Raw genomic sequence first — 12,892 nt, 5'->3', positions numbered from 1 at the left:
TACCTGACCTTGGCACATCAACATTTTCTCTTACCCCCTGAGAAGCATCCTCCTCCCCAAAATAATCATCCCCCTCATCCTCCTCCTCCTTTTCTTCCTCCACCTCGTCCAGGACAGTTCCCTGAGCAGAAAATGGCTGACTGTCATCAAGGCTTCCCTCCTCCTCCTCCTCCTCTGCTGCAGACGCCTGATCCTTAATGTGCGTCAAAGTTTGCATGAGCAGACGCATAAGTGGTATGCTCATGCTTATGATGGCGTCGTCTGCGCTTACCAGCCGTGTGCATTCCTCAAAACACTGAAGGACTTTACAGAGGTCTTTCAGCTTTGACCACTGCACACCCGACAATTCCATGTCTTCCCTCAAACTTCCTGCCCGTGTATCCTCCCACAAATGCATTACAGCCTGCCTCTGTTTGCACAGCCTCTCAACCATGTGCATGGTGGAGTTCCACCTTGTTGCAACGTCTATGATTAGGCAGTGCTTGGGGAAGTGGAGCGATCGCTGCAGCTTCTGCAAACGACTGGAGTGTACGGGCGAGCAACGGATGTGCGAGCACAGTCTTCGCACCTTACTGAGCAGGGCTGTTAACTTCGGATAATTATTTAGGAAGCACTGCACCACCAGGTTCAAGGTGTGAGCCAGGCAAGGTATGTGTCTGAGTTTTGCAAGGGCTTTGGCTGCCACAAAATTCTGTCTGTTATCACTGACTACCTTGCCTGGCTCAAGATGTAGACTGCCCAGCCATGACTCAGTTTGTCGATGCAAGTAGTTGGCCAGTACCTCCGCAGTGTGTCTTTTTTCGCCCAAAGACATCATCTTTAAAACAGCCTGCTGCCGCTTACCACTAGCTGTTCGATAGTGGGACACCTCATGTGCAACACTGGCAGCTGTGGAAGGAGTACTCATGCGACTGCGTTCTGTCGATCAGCTTTCGCTTCTGGAGGAGGGTCGACCGCCTACAGCCAACTGTTTCATATACCGTGGGCTAGGCAGCACTTTTCCACCGCCGCTGTCCCCTGTAGAGCCAGCATCCACCACATTAACCAAGTGTGCAGTGATGGACATGTAACGGCCCTGGCTATGCCTACTGGCCCATGCATCTGTTGTGAGGTGCAACTTTCCACTCACTGATTGTTTGAGTGCATGGACAATGCGGTCTTTCATATGCAGGTGGAGGGCAGGATGGCTTTTCGAGAAAAGAAGTGCCGACTGGGTAGGACATAGTGTGGGACAGCGTAGGCCATGAGCTCTCGGAACGCTTCGCTTTCAACCAAACGGAAGGGCATCATCTCTAATGAGATCAGTTTGGCAATGTAGCTGTTCAAAGCCAGTGTACGCGGATGAGAGGATGAGTACAATCTTGTCCTACTTAGTGTCTGGTAGGGTGAGCTGGATTTGAGAGCTGCATAGGGGGGAACTAGCAGTGGACATTAAGGACTGAGAAGGGATTGGTGATGGTGGTGTTGGTGAGGGCCTAGATTCAGTCTTTTTCAAAAAACATTGTGATTCCCTGACTGCTTTGGCCTTGCGACGACACCTCAACATTTCTTGCTGGTGGTGTGCTTAGCGGTGGCCTTTCAGTGGGGGAAGCAATGGAGCATTGCTGGCTACCTTCAGTTGGAGCAGGTGCACATGTGCTACCTGAGGTTTTGTAGTCCATCCACGCTTGCAAGTGCATGGTGGTTAAATGTCTAAGCATGCAACTGGTGATTAAATTTCGGAGATTTTTACCTCGGCTGAAGGTCCTTCCGCACTTTTTACAGATAACCTTTCCCTCATCAATAGGATTTTGGTCAAAAAAGTGCCACACTGCACTCTTCCTACTATGGTATAAATTTTCAGGGCTTGCACAGTGTGCAAATTTGACCATCTGTCCAAGCTGTCCTGCAACTCTTTTTGCTTTTTTAACTAGTTTTGGTACAGCTACGGGCCTGCCAGATAACCACTGCTGCGATGTCGATGCCTGCTGCTGATCCTTCTCTTTTGAGCTCTTGCCAGTGGCACCCTCTTCCCCCAATGGATGCCAATCCGGGTCAACAACTGGGTCATCCATCACCTCTTCAATTTCATCTGCACCTTCCTGTGTCACCGTGTAAGGTGGTATAGTATGCGGGAAGGGGCACCTGAGTTTCATCAGGGTCTGATTCAGGCTCACTAGACTGCGAGGCAAATGTATTGCTCTGGGTCAATGTACCAGCAGAATCATCTAGCAGTGGCTGTGCATCAGTGCACTCCATGTCAGATTCATCTTGGACTGGGGAATTCAGGATTTGACTTGATAACCCTGACATGGTATGTGAAAAGAGCTCCATGGAGTAATCTGAAGTGTGTGCTGCAGCATTCTTCACTTTTGGTGTGGGTGAAGGACACAAGGAAAGGTGTTGGTTCCTGACCAGAAGCCTGCACGGACGAGTCTGTGCTTGCAGTATTTGTAACTTCAGAAGAGGAGGCAATAGAGCTGGAGGCTGTTTCGGCAATGTAAGCCAAAACCTGTTCCTCATGCTCCAGCTTTAAAAGCCGTTTACCTACTCCCAGAAAAGGGAACCTTAAAGGCCTTCTTGTGCCAGACGATGATGCAGGCTCAACACCTCCTGCCTTAGCTGCTATTGTGCTTTTGCCATAACAAGCAGATGAACCACCACCACCAACATCAGTACCAGCTGCGCCCCATGCCCATGTACGCGGCCTCTTCCATCATACTTCCTCATGTTTGGGAAAATGTACCAAAAATACCAGCAGAGATATGGTACTGTATGAGGAGCGTACAGATGTGTAAGGTGTATGGAAAAATTTAAATCTCCGTATATATTTCGTTACTCACAGATGCTCTCCCAGTATGTATTTGACCGTAATCCAACCAGCAGATATACGGTACTGTATCAGAAGTGTACAGCTGTATACGCTTTTGGTGAAACTGTCAATCTCCATATATTTGTTTCCGGAGTCACACACAGACGCTCTAGCAGTATGTATTTGACCGTAATACAACCAGCAGATATACGGTACTGTATGAGAAGCGGACAGCTCTTTACGCTGTATTGAAAATTGAAAATGTCCGTATATTTATTTCTGGAGTCTCACACACACACATGCTGTGTCTGTATAGATGTGACCGTAATGTGAACAGCAGATATACGATAATGTTTGAGAAGCGGACAGCTCAGTACGGTGTATGGAGAAATGGAAATGTCCGTATATGTATTTACGGAGTCTCACACACACACGCTGACTCTGTATAGATGTGACCGTAAAGCGAACAGCAGATAAAAGATACTGTTAGAAGCGGACAGCTCTATATGATGTATGCAAAAATGGAAATGTCCATCCATGTATTTCTGAACTCACACACACACGCGCGCTGTCTCTGTATAGATTGGACCGTAATCCAAACAGCAGATATACGATACTGTTTGAGAAGCGGACAGCTGTATATGGAGTATGTATGGAAAATTTTAAATCTCCGTCTATTTTTTTACGGAGTCAAACACAGAGAGCATATATTTTTCTGTGATACCAGCCGGTACACAGTAGTGTGTGAGGAGCGTACACCTCTATACAGTGTATGTATGGAAAAATGAAAATCTATGCCTATTTTTTTCCGTAGTCACACACATGCTCTGTCTCTGTATAGATTTGACCGTAATCAAACAGCAGATATAGGATACTGTTTGACAAGCGGACAGCTCTATACGGTGTATGTATGGAAAATTTTAATTCTCCGTCTATTTTATAACGGAGTCACACACACTCTGTCTCTGTATAGATTTGACCGTAATCAAACAGCAGATATATGATATTGTTTGACAAGTGGACAGCTCTATACGGTGTATGTATAGGAAAATGAAAATCTCCGTCTACCTTTTTACGGAGTTACACAGATAGCATGTATTTGTCCATGATACCAGCCGGTACATGGTAGTGTGTGAGGAGCGTACAGCTCTATACGGTGTACATATGGAAAATTTAATATCTCCGCCTATTTTACGGAGTCACACACACACGCTATCTCTGTATAGATTTGACCATATTTCAAACAGCAGATATAGGATACTGTTTGACAAGCGGACAGCTCTATACGGTGTATGTATGAAAAATTTTAATTCTCCGTCTATTTTTTAATGGAGTCACACACACACTGTCTCTGTATAGATTTGACCATAATCAAACAGCAGATATACGATATTGTTTGACAAGTGGACAGCTCTATACGGTGTATGTATAGGACAATGAAAATCTCCTTATACCTTTTTACGGAGTCACACACAGATAACATGTATTTGTCCGTGATACCAGCCGGTACATGGTAGTGTGTGAGGAGCGTACAGCTCTATATGGTGTACATAAGGAAAATTTTAAATCTCCGTCTATTTTTTTACGGAGTCACACACACACACACACACGCTGTCTCTGTAGATTTGATCAATCAAACAGCAGATATAGCATACTGTTTGACAAGTGGACAGCTCTATACAGTGTATGGAAAAATTGAAATTTCCATATATGTATTTACGGAGTCTCACATTCACACGCTGCCTCTGTGTAGATTTGACCGTTATACAAACAGCAGATATACAATAATGTTTGATAAGCGGACAGCTCTATACGGTGTATGTATGGAAAAATGAAAATCTCTGTCTATCTTTTTACGGAGTCACACACAGCATGTATTTGTCCGTGATACCAGCCGGTACACGGTAGTTTGTGAGGAGCATACACCTCTATACGGTGTGTGAAAAAATGAATGCTCGCTAAATGTGCAGAAAAAAGGAATGCAAGTATTTTTGCTTTGAAAAAAGCAGTATGCACAGCAGTGTGCACACAGCAATCAGGTAGCCTTATAAGGCAGCCTAATAACCACCAGAGCTGCTGCACACAAAAATATCCTCCCGTCACTGCACACTAACTGTTGTGTTGTACAGTGAAAATCGCTATCAGCAGAAGCAGTCTTTTTTTCCTGCCTAAACACTCTCCCTATTGAGAATGAGCAGCAGCAACCTCTCCCTATGCTAAGATCGGCAGAAGTAAGATGGCGGTCAGCGTTCAGGGCTTTTATAGCCACTGTGACGCCACACAAAGCAAGCCAATCACTGCAATGCCCTTCTCTAAGATGGTGGTGGCCGCTGCCCATGTCATTGTGTTGCCCACAGTGTGCATCCTTGATCATTAGCTGAGAAAAGGCGCTGTAAGCATTATGGGAAACGCGACTTTGGCGCTTGAGTCGGCGACCGCATGGCCGATCTCACGCTATGGTCGGGTTTCGATCAGCGAAACTCGACTTTAGCGAAAGTCGGCGATTTTTGAATTTGACCGACCCGTTTCGCTCAACTCTACCGAGGACATAAAGTTTCCCTCTGCCCCGGAGTCCACGCAGACCTCTACCTCCCAGGTGGATGCACTGCTCTCTAACATCCCTCGGAAGGACAGCTTGGAGGAGAAAGTTCCTTTATCAAGTAGACCTAATCCAACTACCACTGGACGTGATCGTTTTTCCGACCAATGAGGGCATCTGTTAGCCAGGTGACCAGACTGTCGACACTGGTAACAGCGTGCGGAGATTCGCACCGGGCATGACTTGGGACCGGTGTGAGACACCTCCATAGGCTCTGGAGGCATGACTCCCATAGCGGGGGGGGTTCAAGAGGTTTAGAGAAGGCAGGAGCCAACCTAATCCTCTGTCTGGATTGCGCACGCTCCAACCCGCGCTCCGTAAAATGGAGATCTATGCGGGTGGAAAGTGTAATCAGCTCCTCCAGACTAACGGGAACCTCCCGGGTAACTAGAGCATCTTTAACATGCTCCGCCAAACTTCTCCAGAACACAGGGACGAGTGTCTTATCAGGCCATTCCAGCTCGGAAGCCAGTGTCCGGAAGCGGACGGCATAATGGCTGACCGAGGGATCCCTGTGTTAGTGCTAATAACTGGAGAGAGCTGTCATGAGTGACCCGTAGCCCCAAAAAGATCTGCTTTAGGGACATTAGAAACTGAGCAGTGCTCAGAACCACGGGGTCACCACGCTCCCACAGTGGAGTGGCCCATTCAAACGCCCTGCGAACAGGAGGGAGATGATAAACCCCACCTTAGCCCGCTCGGAAGGGAATCGCGTGGCCAGTAACTCAAGCTGGATAGAGCACTGACTCACGAATCCCCTACAGATGGCGCTGTCACCCGAGAACTTGACGGGCAACGGGAGATGGGATGTCAGGGCAGGAATGGACGTAGAGGCGCGGGAGACCACCTTTGCTGCCGCCTGGACGGCGACTGCAGTGACATCCGCAGCTGAGGCTGAGCGCTCGAGAGCGGACAACCTGCCCTCCAGCTGCTGGACATATCGCTGCAGGTGCTGCTCATCCGTCATTGCTAGCCAGGCCCTGGCACTATGATAATGTTACGGGGCTGGTGGAACGCACCAAATAAAGATGAAATAATATATAAGGTGCGTTCGCAGCCCAGGGCCCACCGTGCAGAGGTGACCAACTGCTGCTAAACAATGAGCGAAAGGCGTGTAGGGGTATAGCCGGACACCGGTGCATAACCACTGAGCCAGTGCTAACAGACACGTGCGCCGTTACTTCACATAACATGTGCCCGGCCGGCGAACTGCAGCCTGATAACGTCACAGGTCACGGGGTGTGAACCACTGCTGCAACGTTTGCAGTATCCGCCCTGACGGATGCCACTAACCAGCCTAGTAATTGGGCTGGAAAGCGCTACTAAAGCGCACGGCGTAACTAGCGGACACTGTGATAGCAGTGGCCAAGGAGACCTATACTGGCCGACGCCCCAGGCGCTAGCGGTGGATGTGAAGCAACACTGCGGCGCTATGCAGTGTAGAGCGAACGTACTGACTCTAATCCCTCATCCTAACACATACGTAAAATCCAAGGAGGGGGGAATTATAATGCGTCAGTCACCAGGCTCATTCATCCATCATCACATACACTAAAAGCATTAGGCTCAGAGTCTATCATAGCGCATGGCCGAGCGGCCATGCGCACCTTTTATAGCCGTGCCCTTCCGGGACCTTCCTGATCCTCCAGATGGACCAATCGGAACTGGAGAAGGACCTGAGCATGTGACTCCCGATCTCCAATGGGAGATCGTCTCCTGAGCATGCTCAGTGGAGCGAAGGGAGAACTTAGACTCTGGAGTCTTTTGCTGCTGGACAGGCTGCATTGCCATAACTGGACCAGAGGTGCCAGCAGCAGCCGAACCCACGATGCTGGTGTGGGCAGAATGCCGGGATCGAGGAGTCTGCTGAGCAGGCTCCACTGCGGCCGGAGGAGAATGGGAGACTGCAGATGGCAAGGCTCGGGATTCTCGCTGTGCAGCGCCCGGAACACAACGCCTAACAAGGTGTCACACTGATAAATGGTGTCTTTTCGTATCCCCCTTCCGTAACACAATTTGCACCTTTTTTTGCGACCTTCCTCTCTTTCCAGTTTGAGGGACTTCATTGGGGAAATGATGCCCTGGTACAACATGGACACTTGAACTACTGACACATGTTAAACCAGCCTTATGCTTTAGAGCCAATGTGAAGAGATTCACTCCATTGCCGATCATTCAGCCTTTTAACCTGCGCATTAGCGAACATGTATAGAAAAGATGAGCACAAAAAACAAAAAAGTACAGGACTTTAGTGAGCCATCGGCATAAAACTTTTTTCTGGGCTAAGTATTACAGTCTGCATTCATTCTTTGTAACTGATGAATCATGACAGTATTCCTAATCTTGGATGTCACATATGCGATTAGCCTACATGTAAGAAATGTGCTGAATATTCTCACCCAGCTTTTAATTCTCTTCTTCTTAGAAAAACCAGATAGGACTAGTTGGCACATGACCACAAGTAGTCAAATCGCCTACATACAGCCACATGACTGCCCACTCACACGGGGCATACAAGTAACATAGTAACATAGTTTTGAAGGTTGAAGGAAGACCTTATGTCCATCTAGTTCAGCTTATTTTTAGTGCAGCTGTTCTGCATTGTTGATCCTGGGGAAGGCAAAAAACCCACAGAGTAGAAGCCAATTTTCTCCACAGGGAAAAAAATTCCTTCATCTAAGCTGGGTCAACCATCTACCTATAATATTATGTTATTCGTAACCTTCTATACTGTTACTCACAAGAAAAGCTTCCATTCCTTTCTTAAATTCATTCAGTGAGTTGGCCATCACCACTTCCTCAGGAAGAGAATTCCAGAGCCTCACTGCTCTTACTGTGAAGAACCCTCTTCTATGAAGTGAATGAAGTGAATCGTGACAGTGTGAACACTGCACTCAGTCACGATTTGGCAGTTTGCAGCCATCTAGAATGACTTTTCTTCTGAGACCAGAATTTTTTTTAAAGAGTATACCAGAACTTGTCTGTTTTTTTCTTCATTGAAACAGGACCTCTTTTTGTCACATGATGTGTTTTGTAGATATTGAAGCCTCACCCCGTCGACTTGAATTGACACAAGATGCAATACCTGGCACTGCTCATGGACAAGAGTGCCGCTGTTTCAGGAAAAAAAAAAAGCAAACTTTTTTTATTTTAACTCCTTTCTGCCATGAGATGTACTATCCCGTCCATGTGCCCTGGGACTTAATTCCCAGGGACTGGTTAGTATGTCATAGCGATCAGCGGCGCCCACGTGGTGAGCGCCGCTGATCGCGGCCGGGTGTCAGTTGATTATCACAGCTGACACATGCACAATGTGACAGGGGCGGTCACGGAACGCCCCCGACACGTTAACCCCTTGTACACCACGATCAAACACGATCGCGGTGTACCGGGGGTTAAAGGGAAGCATCGGCAGGGAGTGGGCTCCCTGAGCCCCCCACAGCAGTGCAATGTGCAGCGCTGCTGCGGGGGGCTCCTTCCCTTCAGGCCCCCGAATCCAAGATGGCGACGGGGACCATCGGGGGCCTGCAGGGAGCCAGCTTCCTCAGTGCCTGCAAAGCGCAGGCACGAGGAAGCCTGCTGCACTGCCTGTGACAAATCAGCGATCTGTCACAGGACAGTGATGTCCCACCTGGGACAATGTAATAAAGTAAAAAAAAAAAAAAAAGTTTTAAAATAATTTTTTAAAAATCGCCAAATAAATTAGGAAAAAAAAAAATATTCCCCCAATAAATTCATTTTTTGGAAATAAAAAAACAAAACAATAAAAGTACACATATTTGGTATCGCCGCGTCCGTAACGACCTGCCCTATAAAACTGTCCCATTAGTTAACCCTTTTAGTGAACCCCTTAAAAAATAAAAAACGAAGCAAAAAATAATGATTTATTATCATACCACCGAACACAAAGTGCAACAACGCGCGATCAAAAAGACGCATATAAATATCCATGGTACCGCTGAAAACGCCATCTTGTCCCTCAAAAAATGAGCCGCTATACAGCATCATCAGCGAAAAAATAAAAAAGTTATAGCTCGCAGAATAAAGCGATGCAAAAATAATTATTTTTTATATAAAATAGTTTTCATTGCATAAAACCGACAAAACATAAAAAAAGACCTAAATGAGGTATTGCTGTAACCGTACTGACCCGAAGAATAAAGCCACTTTATCAATTTTATCGCAAGCGTAACGGTGTAAACGCACCCCCCCAAAAGAAATTCATGAAACGCTGGTTTTTGTTCATTCTGTGTCCCAAAAATCGGAATAAAAAGCGATCAAAAAATGTCACATGCCCAAAAATGGTACCAATAAAAACGTCAACTCGTCCCGCAAAAAATAAGACCTCACATGACTTGGTGGGTCAAAATACGGAAAAATTATAGCTCTCAATATGTGGTGATGCAAAAACTATTTTTGCAATAAAAAGCGTCTTTTAGCGTGCGACAGCTGCCAAACATAAAAACCGCCATAAATAGTAAATCAAACCCCCCGTTATCACCCCCTTAGTTAGGGAAAAATAATAAAATTAAAAGAAAATGTATTTATTTCCATTTTCCCATTAGGGTTAGGGCCAGGGCTAGGGCTGAGATTAGGGTTAGGGGTGTGTTGGGGTTAGGGTTGGAGTTAGAATTGGGGGTTTCCACTGTTTGGGCACATCAGGTGCTCTCCAAATGCAACATGGTGTCTGATCTCAATTGCAGCCAATTCTGAGTTGAAAAAGTCAAATGGTGCTCCTTCCCTTCCAAGCTCTGCCATGCGCCCAAACAGTGTTTTACCCCCACATATGGGGTTTAAGCCTACTCAGGACAAAATGCAAAACAACTTTTGGGGTCCAATTTCTCCTGTTACCCTTAGGAAAATAAAAAATTGGGGGCAAAAATATCATTTTTGTGGAAAAAAAATGATCTTTTTATTTTCACGCTCGGGCGTTATAAACTTCTGTGAAGCACTTGGGGGTTCAAAGTGCTCACCACACATTTAGATAAGTTCCGTGGGGGGTCTAGTTTCCAAAATGGGGTCACTTGTGGGGAGTTTCAATAGTTTAGGTACATCAGGGGCTCTCCAAACGCACATGACACCCGCAGACCATTCCATCAAAGTCTGCATTCCAAAACATCACTACTTCCCTTCCGAGACCCGACGTGTGCCTATACAGTAGTTTTCTCCCACATATGAGGTATCAGAGTACTCAGGACAAATTGGACAACAACTTTTGGGGTCCAATTTCTCCTGTTACCCTTGTGAAAATAAAAAAATTGGGGACTAATTGATCATGTTTGTGGAAAAAATACGATTTTTTTATTTTCATGCCCGGGCATTATAAACTTCTGTGAAGCCCTTGGGGGTTCAAAGTGCTCACCACACATCTAGATAAGTTCCTTGGGGGGTCTAATTTCCAAAATGGTGTCATTTGTGGGGGGGTTCCACTGTTTTGGTACATCAGGGGCTCTCCAATCGCGACATGGTGTCCGATCTCAATTCCAGCCAAAAAGTCAAATGGCGCTGCTTCCCTTCCGAGCTCTGCCATGCGCCCAAATAGTGGTCTACCCCCACATATGGGGTATCAGCGTACTCAGGACAAATTGCACAATAACTTTTAGGATCCTGTTACCCTTGGGAAAATAAAAATTGGGGGTGAAAAGATCATTTTTGTGGAAAAAATGATTTTTTAATTGTACCGCTGTACGTTATAAACTTCTGTGAAGCCCTTGTGGGTTCAAAGTTCTCACCACATATCTAGATAATCTCCCTCGGGGGGTCTAATTTCCAAAATGGGGTCACTTGTGGGGGCTTTCCACTGTTTAGGTACATCAGGGGCTCTCCAAACGTGACATGGCGTCCGATCAGAATTCCAGCCAATTTTACATTGAAAAAGTCAAACGGCGCTCCTTCCCTTCTGAACTCAGCCATGCGCCGAAACAGTGGTTCCCTCCCACATATTAGGTATCAGCGTACTCAGGCCAAATTGCACAATAAATTTTGCAGTCCAATTTCTCCTGTTACCCTTGGTAAAATAAAAAAAATGGAACCTGAAGTATTTTTTTTGTGAAAAAAGTTAAATGTTAATTTTTTTTAAATATTCAAAAAATTCCTGTAATGCACCTAAAGGGTTAATAAACTTTTTGACTGTGGTTTTGAGCACCTTAAGGGGTTCAGTTTTTAGAATGGTGTCACTTTTGGGTATTTTCTATCATATAGACCCCTCAAAGTGGCTTCAAATGTGATGTGGTCCATAAAAATAAAATGGTGTTGCAAAAATGAGAAATCGCTGGTCAATTTTTAACCCTTATAACTTCCTAACAAAAAAAAATTTTGGTTACAAAATTGTGCTGAAGTAAAGTAAACATGTGGAAAATGTTACTTATCAAGTTTTTTGTGTGCCATAGCTCTGTGATTTAAGGACATAAAAATTCAAAGTTGGAAAATTGCAAAATTTTCAAAATTTTCGCCAAATTTCCATTTTTTTCACAAATAAACGCAAGTTATTTGAATGAAGTTTTACCACTAACATGAAGTATAATATGTCACAAGAAAACAATGTCAGAATCACTGGGATCCATGGAAGCATTTCAGAGTTATTACGTCATAAAGGGACAGTGGTCAGAATTTTAAAAAATGGCCCAGTCATTAACGTGCAAACCACCCTTGGGGCTTAAGGGGTTAATCCTGGACAACTTATTTTTGGTATCTAGGTATAACTCACAGTAAAAGGTACCAAGGTGGGTTTATTGCAAAAGGAAAAAATAAATCTCTGATTTTGATTTAGCCAGTAAATCTTCCTATATGATAGGAAGGCTACAGCTTCGCGATCAGGTATAAGTGATGTGGAAAGTCTGGCAGTACAGACATCACCTGTGCTCTACTTCTGCTTCATGTTTTACAGGCAGGTAATATAGTTGCAGCCCCGTCGTTACATGTGATTGCTGACAGATTTCTTATCCACGGGAACGTGTTATTAGTATTAGCGCTTTCTCTCTTTACGTATTATGCTGCCAAGATGAAAATGGGTATAGAGAGGTGCATTACACAACGACTGGAAAAACCTTCAAGAATATGCAGCAGAAACTAGAAAGTGGAATGGGTTACACCGAACAAATAACACATTAATAATCTACATGCTATGATCAATAGAGAGAAAGGAAGTGATTGTATTTCTATCCGTCGTTTGCCGTACCTTACTAATGAGTTATAGCCTGCAGTGGTCACAATGGATATGGATGTGATGTAACGAAACCTAGACAAGTGTATGGCTTGTAGAATGGCAAACAGTTGTAAAACGGACAGTATATGTTGAAGGTCAGACGAGAAAGTGCTCCATTGTAACACTGTTCTTTATTTTAATACCTTCACCCTGCAGCCAATTTCCGTTTTTTCCTCCCCTTCTTCCCAGAGCTATAACTATTATATATTTCCATCCACAAACATATGAACTGTTTTTTTGCGAGACAAATTGTATTTTTGAATTACACGATTTATTTTACAACATAGTGGACTTAAAA

The sequence above is a fragment of the Dendrobates tinctorius genome, unplaced genomic scaffold (genome assembly GCF_039654945.1).
Source record: "Dendrobates tinctorius isolate UK_male_01 unplaced genomic scaffold, ASM3965494v1 ptg000030l, whole genome shotgun sequence".
Lineage (NCBI taxonomy): Eukaryota > Metazoa > Chordata > Amphibia > Anura > Dendrobatidae > Dendrobates > Dendrobates tinctorius.
This window is presented reverse-complemented; position numbering follows the sequence as displayed.